The sequence below is a fragment of the Cynocephalus volans genome, chromosome 4 (assembly GCF_027409185.1).
Source record: "Cynocephalus volans isolate mCynVol1 chromosome 4, mCynVol1.pri, whole genome shotgun sequence".
Classification (NCBI taxonomy): Eukaryota; Metazoa; Chordata; class Mammalia; order Dermoptera; family Cynocephalidae; genus Cynocephalus; species Cynocephalus volans.
Window position 1 is genome coordinate 72,871,291 of NC_084463.1, and position 14,175 is coordinate 72,885,465.

Genomic DNA, 14,175 nt, shown 5'->3' on the forward strand with positions numbered 1-14,175 from the left:
AGACAACCCAGAAATTAGCAAAAGCAGGAGCTGCTCTCTCTCCTTGGCTGGGGAAACGAAGGAGGTGTATTATAGAGGCCCAGAGATAGGGTTCTGCAGCAAACACTGGAACTATGCAGTCTGTCTGGTGGGAGCTGGAGCTATGGAGTGGACACAGACTGAGGCAGAAAAGGAAGGCAAAGACATCTTGGTTTCTTCTTTCCTTCCACTCTGTGATCCCCTGACATTGCCTTCCAGTGTCCAAACCCAGATGGATACCTGGAAAATAGAGCCTGAAGGGTTGATTTCTGAAATGCTGAGTAGAGAAAAGGAAGGGAGAAGAATGAATATGAGATGAAATAGGCCGAGAACTGGCACCCACGTTATTTATTATTTAGTACCTGAATCTATGTCCTTCTGACATCTTATAGATCTTGGGATATTTGGAGGCAGGACTTGTGATTGGTTGAGATATTGGATTAGCAATGTGCTCAAGTCTATACAAGATATTACTAGACCATACTACTTATAATATTAGACTGCTATTAAATGTTTTAGCCCTGTTTTCCAGTGGACATTATGAAGTTGCATATAATGGATTTTAAAAACAGTTTCAGGACTTCCAATCAAGATGGTGGAATAGATGGTTTCTAGTGTCACCCTCTCCTACAGTCGACCAATATACAACTATTAAAAAGCAATGACTGCCAAACTAGGGCCACTAGAGTGGAAGTGAAGAGGAGGAGAGACCCTACAGAGTTCATGAAGGTGGGAGAAGCCACAATGAGAGAAAAAGAGGACTGTTCCAACTGTTTCAAGTCCCGGCCACTTCAAGGCTGGCTCCGGTGAGCGCATGGAGCAAGAGCTGGCAAAATCTGCTGGTCTTTGTGTGAAGTTGCTTGGAGATGGCAGGGGAGAAGAGGGCCTTGGTGGACCCCAGGCCAGCGAGACCACTAACAGGGTTCCTGTGGACCCACATAGGAGCAAGGGGCCACAGACAACTGAAAACAGGAGCCACTCAAAGGCCAGTGAGTCACTGTAAGGGACCGGCACATGGCCTGCCCCATGGGAAGTGTTTGGAGTGTGGGGGCTGGGGGAGATGGGCCACCAGAGGAACACTGGGGCACAGCATGGACAGCTGATTTGCTCTCCAATCAGCACAGGCCCACCTAGTGGAGGCTGGTCAGGAATATAGATCTGTAGGGGGTGCAGTATGCTAGAAAGACTCAGGTCCAGACCAGGGTCTCCACACAACCCAGGTGTATCGGAGCTCACAAGACCTGGAAGTGCTTGAAAGATCAAAAATTAAAACCTGAGCTGCACAAAAAGCCTTCCCCAGGGAATCAGCAGCAAAGCAGCAATTTAGCCCAACCAATAGGACTCTAGTGCTGGTCCCCACAGGAAGTTCCTCCATTTTAGAAGTAAGCAAAGGACAACAAATTAGTTCCAGTGCAGAGCTTAAGTAGTGGAAGTAGCTAATAATCCAATGCAGAACTGAAAGAAAAAACAAAAAACTCACAGGTGAGAGACTAAGTTCTGATGTTAACCAGTAAAGGTCTAACACCATCAAAGAACACCTATAAAACCTAGAAGGACTGGAATCCCCCTAGGATCCCAAGCCAGGATGAGGAGGGGGCTGAGGGCCTCAGCCACATCCCCCTGACATCCATATCCAGCCCAGAGATTACCCAGCAGATGCCGGAAGCCTCCCAGGCTCCCAAGCCAGGGTGTAGGGGGGCTGAGGGCCTCATCCAGCCTAGCATGACTGAGCTGCCACCAGGAGGCCCCCACGTTCCTGAACTGGAATGGAGATTGCTGTGGGCCTTGGCCAAGCCCCACCCCACCCTCTGAAACCAGGCAGTGAAGGAGCTGGCCATGGGCCAGTCCCTCCCCCATCCCCCAACTCCCTCCCCCTCCCCTTTCTCCCTCTCCTACCCCCAACTGCTCCACAACAACATCTTAGGATGTAAAATAAATAAATTAATTAGGAAAAAGAATTTTAAAAAGTTTCATTATGGTATAATTTACATACCATACAATTTACCCACTTGTATGCAATTCAGTGGTTTTCAGCATTTTCACAATATGTGCAATTATCACCACAGTTGATTTTAGAACATTTTCATCACTTCCAAAAGAAACCCTGTATCCTTTAACTCTCACCTCTGTACTTACCTATTGATTCTGCCCCCCAGCCCTAATAAATCTCTAATCTACTTTCTGTCTGTATAGAGTTCCCTATTCTGGACATTAATATGAATAAAATCATATAATATGCAGTATTTTTTTATTTTAAATTTTTGTTTATTATTAGCGTATTCATTCTCACAAATCTTGATATTTCTTTATGCCCTTTGCCTGACCTATCACTTCCCCTCCACCCTCCCTCCCCCCATCCCTAGTATCCTTAGGTTTGTTTTTTCCTTCTGAAACTTTAACATATTGTTGTGGTCTTTCTCTTTTTCCTTCATTCCTTCCTCCTTCTCTCCTTCCTTTCCCCTCCCACCCTCCCTGCCTTCCTTCCTAGCAGCCAGTTATGAGTGAGAACACGCGTTATTCTGTTTCTTTGTCTGGCTTATTTCACTTAACATAATTTTCTCCAGACTCATTTATGTTGCTGCAAATGGCAGAATTTCATTCTTTTTTATGGCTGAGTGGTATTCCATTGTGTATATAAACCACGTTTTCTCTATCCAGTCATCTGTCAATGGACACTTAGGTTGGTTCTATATTTTGGCTATTGTAAATAAAGCTTAATATGCAGTCTTTTGTAAGTGTCTTCTTTCAGTTAGCATAATGTTTTTGAGATTATTCCATACTGTAGCATGTTTCAATACTTTTGTTTCTTAAATATTTTTTTAATATTTTAAAAAGTACTTTATTACATAAATGTATATAACATGTTTTATTTTAAATTGATTGACATATGGGTTATTTCCACCTTTGGCTATTATCAATAATGCTGCTATAAACCTTCATGTAAAAGTTTCTGTGTGGACATATATTTTAATTTCTCTTTATCTTAGGTATATACCTAAGATAAATCTGACAGGTCACATGGTAACACTGTGTATAATTGTTTGATGAATTGTCAGACTGTTTTCCTAAGCGTCTGTACCATTTTACATTCCCACCAGCAGTGTACGAGGGTTCTGATTGCTCCACATCTTTACCAATGCTTATTATCTGACTTTTTGATGTTAGCCATACTAGAGGGTGGAAATGATGGATTTTTAAGTAAAGATAAAACTTTATAGCGGAAATTATTCCTTTGACATGATATATTCCTGAAGCAAAGAACACTACAGAGGAGTAGTTAAAGATTTACTATTTAAGAACTGTTATCTGAGTGAGTGATTATTATCAAAGGTGTTATTTTTGAGTTTAAATTGCATTTCATTCTAGTATTCGAGAGTGGTGGTACGTAGAATGGTGTTAGCAAGAGCGTTTACATGCATTTTTGCATTTATTGTCCTGTAATATGATATAAATGAAGAAGTCTAAGTATTTGTAAGTTCTAAAATGAAAATAGTAAAGTGAACACTCCTGAAAAAATTTGCCTAACTTAAGAGCTAGAACATATCCCAATCACTGAGGTTACCAATGTACATCTTCCAGATTCCAAACTACTTACTTATTCCCCCAAATAAAGACTTCCCAGAATCTTGTGTTTAAATGTGTGCTTTTAAAAACATATTTTACCACATTGTTATTTGATTTTGAGCTTTGTAAAAGTGATATCATTTTATATGAAGTCTTCTGTACTTTGCATTTAACATCTTTTTCCCCCTAGGATCCATCTGTATTGTGGCGTATAGCTAGAGTTTCTTCATTTTTGTTGTGTACAATAATTGATTATGTGAATATGCCATATCACTTATCTAGAGTCTCATGTTCGGAACACTTAGGTATTTTTTGTTTTTGTTTGTTTCTTGCTTTCATGAGCTGTGCTTCTATGAATATTCTTGCATATCTAATGGCATAAATGTAGAAAACTCCCCACACTTGTGTACACTATAGAACTAACTTTGTTTTTCCTTCATAGCTTGCCCTTAATTAAGATTAAGATTGTATCAAAAGCAGACATCCTGTCTTGCCTGAGACATTCTGATACATCTCTCAAAGCTTCCTGTCTTGCAAAGCAGGAAGCAGCTGTCCATCACCCCTGAAGACATCCTATATCCTGTATACATCTCTCAAAACATTCTGTCTAGCCCGCTACGTTTACCTATATAAACCCCAGTCCTCACTAGATTGGGAAGGCAGTTGGGACTTTACTCTCTGTCACTGAGTCTTCTGAAATAAAAAGCCTTTCCTTTAAGTTCTGTCTGGCGAGTGTGGTTGGTGGTCCTGTGGTGGTGAGCACTCGGGCCCACACAGGTCAGGAATTCTGGGGGAGACGCATGGGACTCATTCGTTACCAATGGGGCATATCTGCAAGCATTTCTTTAGAAAGTGGAGTGGAATTGCTGAGTTGTAAGGTAAGTGCATATTTAAATTTATATGATAATGCCAAAATACTTTCCAAAAAGTTCGAGCCAAATTATTAGAGATCTAGAAGCTTCTACATGAAATATACTTCCGTTGACAATACTATTGCTATATTAACTGTACTTGGTTTAGTGTTTGATAATATATAATTCCATCATTTTACATTCAGTGTTTCTGTGAGGGGATCTTCAAAAAGTTTATGGAAAATGAGTATTATGAAAAAACTATGCATGGACTGCAAATTTGGGGGGGGATCAAAATAAACTTGTACCAACTTGTGAAAATATGTCTGAAGAAGATCTAGTGTGAGGCACTACGAAGGATAAGACATCAGTTTAAAAAGAGCCCCTGTCACAGCAACCTGAATTCTGCTAAAACTGAAGCAAGAACAAACATCAAATTTATGGTGAAGCTTGGGTGAAAGAATGGTGAAATCATTAATGCTCTACAAAATGTTTATGGGGAAAATGTTCCAAAGAAATCTGCAGTTTACAAATGGATAATTTGTTTTAAGAAGGGATGAGAAAATTTTGAAGAAGAAGCCAGCAGCAGCAGACCATCCACGTTAATTTGCAGGGAAAAGAATTAATTTTGTTCCTGACCTAAGTAAAGAAGCCTAATGATTAACAGGGAAAACAATAGCCAACACCCTAGACATCTCAATTGTTTCAGCTTACACAATTCTGACTGAAAAAGCACTGTTGAGCAAGCTTTCTGCTCAAAAGTGTCTTGAACTTGATGGAACTTTTTAAGGAATAGAGCTTATATATTTCATTTTTATCTTTTAATTCCATTTTCCACAAACTTTTGAACTCCCTTTGTGTGTCCTTTTGTTTTCAGCATGTGTCTTGAAGAGAGGTTATATAGCTGAACTTTTAAAAATTCAATCTAACAATCTCTGCTTTTAGCTAGTGAGTTTGGACTATTTGCATTTACTGTTTTTATTGATACATTTGGGCTGCTTTCTATTATTTTACTTTGTGCTTTTTATTTGTCCTCCATTTTTTCATGCATTTAAAATTCTTTCTTTCCCTTAAGTTTAGTTTTGTTGTTTAAGTTTAGTTTGCTTGTTTTCCTATTTCATGTTTTTCAAAATTGGCTTAGATTTATATCTTTATTTTCTTAGTAAAATATTATATAATACTTTAGAAGAGTTTGACACCAATAATTCTACTGAATTATAAGCAACTTTTTGATCAATATTTTAATATATGTTTAAATTTTCTCTATAAATTATACAATATTTATTATTTTATAAAGATAATATTTATTTAAAATTATCTATCTCCAGAATCGGACATGTTTCTCTCTTATTCTTTCATTGAGTTATTTTTACTTCATTGTTCTTTTGTCTCAATATCTTTCCAAATTCTTTTAACTCAGATATTTATGCTGGGGGGTATTTTTCCTTCTTATGTAATATATATGTCTTAGTTTTGGCTGCTAGAACAAAGAACCATAGACTGGGTGACTTATCAACAACAGAAATTTATTCCTCACTGGTCTTTTCTTATTTTTAAGTTTATTGTGGGATCAAAATATTGACAGAGCTATATCAGTTAAGAGCAGTATTCCTATTGCTAAAACTAACAGGCAGCCTGAGCCTGACTCAACCATTCCCCTCTTCAAATGCTGTTTAAGTGGTGGTGCTTTGTTTATATGACACCAAACAGTAAGTGATGATTATTTTTTCCACTGAATCTAGTAAGTTCCTTGGTTGGTTTAACATATATAGACTGCCTGAGATAATAAAAAATGTCACGTAATGGTAAATAAAGAACTTCCTAGTTTTGATAGGAGAAAGGGTTGGCTGCTGAAAACAGTATGGGTCCTCTATGGGCTGCATACACACATACTTAGTATTAACGTCACCTTTAGTAGAAGATTAAAAGTCAATGGATATGGATGCTTGTGCAGAATTTTCTCACCCCCAGACAAATTTCACAGGGACTCTCCTCCATTACTCAGTCTTCTAGAGCCTTTTCAGGTCACGCATGTGTCTGTTTGAAAGCATAGCTACCTTTTTTGAGGATGCTATTAAGTGTTTTCATTGGCTGTGGTTGTGAAAAATCATTTTGGAAAGATGTTCCATGGAGCTGAGTTTGGTCCCGCTTTGTCTGACACTGGATGCCTGCAATCCACAGTGACTGTCGTGAATGCACCAGGAGGCAGTGGACAGGTGCCACATCTTCTGGTAGCTGTCCTATTCTGACAACTCTGTCAGGTTTGCAGAAATCTTTGTCCCTTAGTGAAAACAGTTCATAATGAGGAGGATCAAATAGTACTTGGAACCCAGTTTTAGTAAAAGCAGTTCTGCAAGCCATGGTCTTTTTTTGAGGCTCTTTGACTTGTACTAAAACAGAAATAGTGAGAAGGACCAGACAATCACTGATGTAATGCCAATAATTGTTCTATGCATTTTAGTGATTTGTTCAAATAGTCCTGCTTTTTTCTTTTGTTTTCTTAAACAAGTTTATTTATTAATATTATATTTTTACATTCTAAGATGTTATTTGGAGTCGTTGGGGGCAGGGGGAGAGGGTAACAGGGTGGGAGGAGGCAGGAGGGGGGCACGGTCGAGGCCCATGGCATACCCCCTCATTCCTGCAGGGGAGACAAGGGGACTTCCAGTGGTGGCTCGGTTGTTGCTGGGCTGGATATAGATGTGAGGGGTGTGTGGCTGAAGCCCTTGGCCCCCTGCAGCCCCAGCTTGGGAGACTAGAGAGCTTGCAGAGGTGGCTCAGTGGTCATCACTCAGCTGGTTGCAGATGTCAGGGGGATGTGGCTGAGGTTCTTGGCCCCCAACTGCCACAGCTCAGGAGCCTGGGGTGCTTCATGCAGTGGCCTGGTGGTCATTTCTGGGCTGATTGCAGTTGTCAGGGGAGCGAGGCCACAGCCCCTCAGACCCCCACTGGGGTCCCAAGCCCAGGGCACTTCCTGTGGTGGCCAAGTGGTTTTTGCTTGGCTGGCTGTGTGTGTCAGGTAGGTGTGGCCATGGCCCTCGGCCCCCTACTACCCTGACTTGGGATCCTGGGGCACTTCCTGAAGTGCCCTTGTGTTTGTTGCTGGGCTGGTTGCTGATATCTGGGGGCATGACTGAGGCCCTGGCCATCCATGATCCCTGGCTTGGGAGCCCAGGGGGCTTCCGGTCCTTCTAGGTTTTATAGGTGTTCTTTGGTGATGTGAAACCTTTACCAGTTAATATCAAATTTTGTCTCTGATCTGGTAGTATTTTGATTTTTCTTTCAGTCCTGTGTTGGATTATTTGCTGTTCCCTCCATTTAAACAAACTCTCCTCTGGAACTAATTTGTTGTCCTTTGCTTACTTCTAAAATGGAGGAACATCCTGTGGGAACCAGCACTTGAGCCTTGTGATTGAGCTAAATCGCTGCTTTGCTGCTGATTCCCTGGGGAGGGCTTTTTGTGCAGCTCAGGTTTGAATTGTTGACTTCCAGGTCTTGTGAGCTCCAGTACACCTGGGTTGTGTGAAAACTTTGGTCTGGGCTTGAGACTTTTCAGCAAACTGCACCCCCTGTAGATCTGTATTTCTGACTAGTCTCCACAGAGTGGTCCTGCACTGACTTGAGGGAGGATCAGCTGCTCTTGCTGTGCCCTGGTGTTCCCCCGGGTGGGCCTGTCTCCCCCACTGCCTGTACTCCAAATACTTCCCACTGGGCAGACTGTGTGCCAGTCCCTTGAGATGTCTCACTGGCCTCTGAGTGGCTCCTTTTTTCAGTTGTGGCTCCTTGCTCCTATGTGGGTCCATGAGAACACTGTTAGTGGTCTTGCTGGCCTGAGGGCCACCAAGGCCCTCTTCTCCTCTGCCGCCTCCAAGCAATGTCATACAAAGGGCACAGCTGCAGATTTTGCCAGCTCTTGCTCCGAGTGCTCACCGGTTCCAGCCTTGAAGTGGCTGGGATTTGAAATGGTGGGAGTGATCCTTTCTCTCATCATGGCTTCTCCTGCCTTCATGCACTCTGTAGGTCTCTCCTCCTCTTCCCCTAAGAATTGGTTGATTTGTGGGAGAGAGTGATGCTGGTGACTGTCTATTCTGCTACCTTGACCAGAAGCCTTTTTTCTTTTCTTTATAATGATTTTCATCCCAAAGGTATGCACAATATTGAACACTGTTACCGACAAGAATTTCTGATGCACATGTTGCTATGGCAAAAGAAAGTGCTGCCTGTGCGGAGAGGCTCCACAAAGGAAGTAAAGAGCATTCTAAACCAGCTAAGCTGACTACCTTCACGTGCCCACATTCGTATCACTGCAACTCCTTTTTTAAACATTACATCATTGGCCACAGGGCTGCAAAACTTGGCCTGCAGATTTTCGAGGGAACTTCTTCCATCACAGACTGCAACAGAGTTTCTCTTGTATTCGTTTGATTGCTCCATCTGATCATCTAGGAACCTCAAATAAATCTTAGCTTCCAAAGTAGACTTAATTGTCCATATGCAATCAACTGCTTGATCAGGTTTCATTTTTTCTTTCTGTTTGTCTGACTAGAACACACCATTCCATCATCTCCTGAGAGCTCATGCTGGCAATCTGGGATGGGATTTAAAATACCTCTTATGTAAGTAAAGTCTGGATATGGAATAAGACAGATATTTTGTTCAAAATCCCAGTCCTTCAAGTTCTTCATCAGAACTAAACTTAATCCACATGAATTTTGTTGTGGATCTAGTTAACGGAGGCCTTTTCATGCCACAGTCGTAATCTATAAGAAGAGAGAAACCAAATGGCCCATCTCGAATTTCCGAGTGATCAAACTGACATTCAAATGATGGTTCTGTATAATAATGTTCATCAAAGGTCAACTCTATTCTTTGACATGTAGCAGCTTCCAAAATGTAGAAACACTCCTTGTTTGGTGGATATGAATTGGGTTAATGTGGTGAAGCAAAATGACTTCCGTTGCTCGTTCAAACCCAAACGCCTCACTGGGTTGCAGGAATGTGCTTGATTCCAATATTTTGTCCATCTTGGGTCTTCTGGGCCACAGCAGTACCTTCCACTCCAAGTATTGTTACTCATAACACTTTGAGGACGGAGCAGAGCGGCTCAGGATCATGTTCCCCAGCGTCCCGTGCTTGGTGAGGGGATGAGGCGGCGGGGAGGCGGCGGTGACACCCCGCACGGCCAGGTCCTGCGGCCCGCCACACCCGAGCCCAGGGACAGGCGCCGCCTCCTCCGCGGCGGTTGTCCCATCCACGGCCCCTGAGCTGGGGAGGACGGACGTGCAGGGTGGGACCCACGGGACCCCTGCGGCCTTGCCACCGACTCCACTGAAGTCTCCCACAGGTCTTGAGACTGGAAGTCCAAGATCTGGGTGCCAGCATGGCTGAGCTCTGGGGAGGGCCCTCCTTTAGTCTGCAGGCAGCTGACATCTTGCATAGTCACACGGTGGGAAAAGGGTGAAAGAGCTCTGTAAGATCCCTTTACAAGGGCACTAATCCCATTCCTGAGGACTCCAACCTCAAGACCTGATCACCTCCCCCAAAATACCCAGGAAGGTATTTTCTTTATCTATTGAACTTAAAAAATATTTTTTACTTAAAAAAATTTTAATTGTACATATTTATGGGGCACAACATGATATTTTGATTAATGTATACACTGTATAATGATCAAATCAGGTTAATTAGTATATCGATCATCTTAAGCAATTCTCATGTCTTTGTAATGAGAATATTAAAAAACTTATAGCTATTTCGAAATATACAATACGATATTGTTAACTCTAGTTATCCTGCCACGCAATCGAAGGCCAAAACTTATTCCTCCCGCCTAACTGTGGCTTTGTACCCGTTTACCAATCCCTCAGCATCGTTCTCCCTTTCCCCAGCCCTCCCCCTCCTGTGGTAACCACCATTGTATTCTCTACTTCTATGAGAACAGTTTTGTAGATTTCACATATGAGTCAGATCATACAGTATTTGCCTTTGTGTGCCTGGCTTATTTCACTTAACATAAAGTCCTTCACGTTCATCCATGTTGCTGCAAATGACAGAATTTCATTCTTCTTTATGGCTGAATAACATTCTGTTGTGTATATACCACATTTTCTTTATTCATACATCTGCTGATGGACATTTAGGTTGATTTCATGTCTTGACTATTTTGAGTAGTGCTGCTATAAACATAGGAGTGCAGATATCTATTTGGCACACTGATTTCATTTCCTTTGGATATATGGCCAGTAATGGGATGCCTGGATCATATAGTAGTCCCACTTTTAATTTTTTGAGGAACCTCCACACTGTTTCCCATGTTGCTGTATTAATTTACATTGCCACCAGCAGTGTGTAAGGGTTCCCTTTCCTCCACATTCTTGACAATACTTGTTATCTTCTGATTTTTTGATAGTAGCCATTCTAACTGTCTGAGGTAATACCTCATGGTAGTTTTGATTTGCATTAAATTTGGATTTTAATTACAATTTTTTTTTTGTTTCTAAAGTTCTATTTGGTTATTTTTCAACTTTAACTGGTCATTGTTACAGCCTTTTGTCCCTTGTTTAAATTCATTCTGATACCAGAGGAGACGGTCTGAGGAGTCCAGATAGCTGGCCTCAACCCAACCTGTCCTCTTACCAGGTTCTGGATTCTGCCACAGGAAAGAATTCAAGAGCAGAGTCACACTAGAAAGTGAAAACAGGTTTAATGTAATGGATAAGAAGTACAGACTTCACAGAGAAAGTGTGGCCCAGCTCCAGAGATTGAGCAGGGCCCACACCAAGTTTAATACAAAAGTAAGAAATACACACTTAATGTTTAGTACAGAGTGCAGGCTGGCTCAAGAGAGGGAGCAGCCGCTTGCTGAAAGTAAATTTGATACAAAAATAAAGCATACACACCACAGCCAGTGAAGTGCAGGTTGGCCCCAGGAAAGTGAGCAACAACCCCACCTCCTACTGGGATTCTACTTTTATAGTTTTGTGGGCCAATACATATTCATGCTATTTAATGAATATTCAACTAAGGTGGTGGTTCCCAGTTATGTAACATAGTCTTGCACATGCTCACTTGGTCTCCTTCTACGGCATGTGCATTGGTAGAATTCTATCACGTGTACTGAACATATGCAAGAATATTCTGTGCTCTGTAGCACCTCTAGTGGAAAGACACTCAAAGGATAAATTCCACTTTACTGAGAATGCTTGGCTACTAGGGTTCTATAACCCCTATCTACTGGGCATGCCCAGCCACTAGATTTGCATAAGTCAGCCCCCTGAGGTCTCAATTTCCCTGTGTTAGTGTCAAAAAATAGGTCCAATAAGCAGCAGTAATTCTCCTGTAAGGGAGCGTCTAGAGGACAGGCTTGCAACCTTGGGGAATGGCTTGAAATCCAGAGGCGTGTCCTGAAACCCAAACATATAGAAGCTGAACACCTCCTATCTCAATTCCATATTTTAATTCTGGAAACATTTTATATATAGTTTTTAATATTCCCTATCTGATAATTCCAATTTTCTATGTCATTGATGGTTTGGTTTTTCTTGGTTTTTTTTTTCAGCAGTCTCTTACTAATTGTGGCTTGTTCTTTGTATAATTGATAATTTTGATTGTGATTTTATTTTTGGTTGAACTTAATCTATGAAAATGGGTTTCCTCCAAAGAGGGCTTATATTAGCTTCTTTCTGCATCCAGGAAGTACTATTGACTTAGGACGCCATTACCCCTCTCTGTAAAGGCCAGATTCAAGCACCTCAGGTGCTGCTTCCTAACACTGCATACAGCCTAAGGCTCTGTTCTCCAGTCCCAGTGATCCACTAATGGTAAGGTGATTGTCCTTGGAGTCCTTAGATTGTGATATTAGGATTTCAGTTCACTGCTTATTATGATCTTTTACTGCTCTTATTAATCTTATTAACCCATGGAGATTTCCTTTGTTTATTTGTGGGTATGATATGTATTAAAAAGCATTTTTATATTAATTTGTGCTGGATCTAATTTTTGTAGAAGAAAGATCTTTCGATAATCTAATTTTCCTTATAGCTAAAATTAGAAATCTCTAGAGTACCGTTAAATCAAATAATCTTTTACTGCTTCAAAAAGCAGGCTGTATATTTACCAGTCACTACTTTTCTGTGCTTCTCCCTGGGTTAAAATTTAACCAGGTTTATTTAGTTGATCATTGTACCCCAGGTACCTACTGTAATGTTGGTGCATGGTGGGCAATCAAGAAACATTTATTGAAATGGAACCTGAAAATGGGATGTTATGCAATTATTGTCTTCTTAGTATGAAGATAACTTACATAAATGTTCCTTATAACAAATGTTTTATCTTAGGGTGTTAGAGCTATCCCAAGTTTGAGTATTTGCTTCACCAATTACTGGTGAGGTGATCTTGAACAAGTTACTTAACCTTGTTTAGTCTCTGTTTCCTCATTTTATATATAGACATAATAATATTATATTTTACTGTTTTGAGTATTAAATAACATAAACATATGTAGCACTTAACCAGTTACTGACACATCAGGGGCTCAATAGAATAATTAATGGTTGATTACAATGCTAGATGCTCTTGAGGTAGCAATTGCTTTTTATCTATGGCCGCATCATCTGCTAAATAAACCTATAGGCACTGATCACAGTGGAATTAAGCTAGGAATCAATAACCAATAAAAAAAAAATCCTTAGAAAATCCTCAAATATTTAGAAAATGAACAAGACACTTCCAGGGAACTCATGGCACAAAGAAGAAGTTAAAGTAAATATTAAAAACATTTTAAAATGTATTTTTGGTTTTATTGGTTATTGTTTATTTTTTGTTGCATTCTTTCTTTTATTATTGATTATACATATTCATGGGCACAGAGCTGATCGTCAGCATCTGTGCCCAAGATGTGATTATCAGATCAATACTATCAGCATACCCACCACCACAAATTGCAATTATTCCCCATGTACCCCAACCAACATTTTTTTTGTGTGTGTGTGGAAAGATTTGTATTATGTTTTAATTCTTTTCTTAAAAATTTTATTTTATTTTATCAATATACAATGTGGTTGATTATTGTGGTCCAGTACCAAAACCTCCCTCCCTGCTCCCTCCCAACAACCTCATAACTGTTCGCTTGTTGTAACAACTTCAAGGAATTGTGATTGTTGTGTCTTCTTCCCTCCCCCACCAGTTAAATTCTGTATTTATTTATTTATTTATTTTTAGCTCCCACAAAAAAGTGAGAACATGTGGTATTTCTCTTTCTGTGCCTGACTCATTTCACTTAATATAATTCTCTCTAGGTCCATCCATGTTGTTGCAAATGGCAGTATTTCATTCTTTTTTATAGCAGAGTAGTATTCCATTGTGTAGATAAACCAAATTTTCCATATCCACTCATCTGATGATGGACATTTGGGCTGGTTCCAACTCTTAGCTATTGTAAAGAGTGCTGCAATGAGCATTGGAGTACAGGTATGCCTCCGACTTGATGATTTCCATTCCTCTGGGTATATTCCTAGCAGTGGGATAGCTGGGTCATATGGTAGGTCTATCTGCAATTGTTTGAGGAACCTCCCTACCTTTTTCCATAGAGGCTGCACCATTTTACAGTCCCACCAACAATGTATGAGAGTTCCTTTTCCTCCGCAACCTCGCCAGCATTTATCGTTCAGAGTCTTTTGGATTTTAGCCATCCTAACTGGGGTGAGATGGTATCTCAGTGTGGTTTTGATTTGCATTTCCCAAA

The 14,175-nt window shown here is 40.6% G+C and overlaps 1 pseudogene; it reads right to left on the bottom strand.

Moving 5' to 3' along the window:
• Positions 1-6,355: 6,355 nt before the first annotated feature.
• LOC134376201 (neuropilin and tolloid-like protein 2) lies at positions 6,356-9,863 on the bottom strand (annotated as a pseudogene).
• Positions 9,864-14,175: the final 4,312 nt, after the last annotated feature.